Source organism: Gymnoscopelus microlampas (assembly GCF_963454915.1).
Source record: "Gymnoscopelus microlampas genome assembly, chromosome: 7".
Lineage (NCBI taxonomy): Eukaryota > Metazoa > Chordata > Actinopteri > Myctophiformes > Myctophidae > Gymnoscopelus > Gymnoscopelus microlampas.
This window is the reverse complement of record NC_139944.1, coordinates 58,623,781-58,625,685: the sequence shown is the minus strand read 5'-3', so window position 1 is coordinate 58,625,685 and position 1,905 is coordinate 58,623,781. Positions and strand designations below refer to the sequence as shown.

Sequence of the window (1,905 nt, the reverse complement as noted above, 5' to 3'; positions counted from 1 at the left end):
ACACACACACACACACACACACACACACACACACACACACACACACACACACATATATATATGTGGTTTTAACTCAACTTAACTCACTCAGCTTTAGCTGTTAAACAACAACAATATGAAGTTAAATAACATTAACACACCTGTAAGGACATTATATATATATTATAATTAACATACTGTACCTGTGAGAAGACTGTTAAGAACAGCAGCTGTGTCTGAACTGAAGTATGGAGAGAGAGAGAGAGAGAGAGAGAGAGAGAGAGAGAGAGAGAGAGAGAGAGAGAGAGAGAGAGAGAGAGAGAGTAGATAGAAAGCAGAAGTATCAAAGTAAACAGAACAGCAGACTCAGCAACTTGTGATAGAACAACAGTGGTGTAAAGTAACTAAGTACATTTACTTTAATTTAAGTATTGTACTACAGTGCACTTTAGAGGTTATTTTACTTTACTGGATTATTTCCAATTTTCAGTACTTTTACTTCTACTCCACTACCTCTCAGAAGCAAATATTATACTTTTACTCCATTACAATGATTAGAAAACTTTAGTTACTAGTTACTTTGTAGATTTTGATTATTAATATCAAACATACATTAACCACATCAACCCTGTGTATATTTAGACTATTTGAAAATAGCAGATCTACAAGCTCACAAAGCATTGCTTTTGCCATGTGTTGTGAGCTTGTAGATCTGCTATTTTAAAAAGATTTGTAGGCTATACATTTTGAACTTGTGAAATGGGACATTCTGCGCAACGAGTACTTTTTCTTTTAGTACCTTGAGTATATTTTGCCAATACGTTTGTACTTTTACTCAAGTAAATATAGAGATCCACTGGTCATTCATTAACGCTACGGAACTTCTAATTATCATTATTATTATTATTATTATTCATGGTTCTACCAGTACATTATTAACCTATTGTTTTTAATTGAACGTAACGAGTAGGGCCTACGGCTTGTGCTGATCCAAAAAGGTAGTATTTTGATTAGCAAGATATAAATCCTACATACTACCTGATCCCTTAGTACTATATCTATCTATCTATCTATCTATCTATCTATCTATCTATCTATCTGTCTACCTACCTATCTACCACCTCTAGTAGGTTACAGCTGGTTTAGATCTTACCAAACAGCTTCTATATAAACAGTGTTGTGGAGCATTAAGCTACATGTAGCTGAGCTACGTAGCTTAGCTACATTTTGCAGTAGCTTGCTGTAGTTGAGCTACATTCATATTTGTGAACCTCGTCAAGTAGTTAAGACACTTTTTGGGTAATTTTTTGTAGCTTAGCTACTCGATGCAATTTTGGTCAATAACATGAAATGAATATATTCATTTTGATTTACCATGGCTGTGTTCTTGTACCAGAACCCCCTTTGAAAAAGCGAGGAATGTCCCTTTTTCTTCCATTCTGATTGCTTTGAGGGCATGTCACATGACAAGCCAACAGCTGCCTCTAACCGGCCTCTGATTGGCCATGATGCCGGACTGAGGGACACCGGAATATATGAACATAAATGCCAATATATGATAAGTATATGCAGAATATACAGTATGCTGCATACATGCCATATTCAGGTTCATATTATGTGGATAAATAGTACATATTCAGGTTCATATTATGTGGATAAATAGTACATATTCAGGTTCATATTATGTGGATAAATAGTACATATTCAGGTTCATATATGTGCATATATATGGATAACAGTGTTGGTTTCGTCGACTAAAACTATGACGAAAAATGTTCGTCGACTACATTTTTTCACTGACGAAAACGAATACAAACTAAAGCTATGATGACTAAAACTAAGACTAAATATATTGACAATTTCATCAACAAATAAAAACTAGACTAAAATGTTAGTGAGGGATCTAGTGGAGAAGAGATCCAGTAG

General features: G+C 34.6%; 1 protein-coding gene across 1 annotated transcript in view; it reads right to left on the bottom strand.

Moving 5' to 3' along the window:
* LOC311049255 (complement C1q subcomponent subunit B-like) overlaps positions 1-219 on the bottom strand; it is a 6,660-nt gene extending 6,441 nt beyond the window's left edge. The window contains exon 1 of the mRNA XM_084062771.1: positions 183-219. The gene's annotated coding sequence lies outside the window, so the exon portion shown is untranslated. The remainder of the gene's footprint in view (positions 1-182) is intronic.
* Positions 220-1,905: the final 1,686 nt, after the last annotated feature.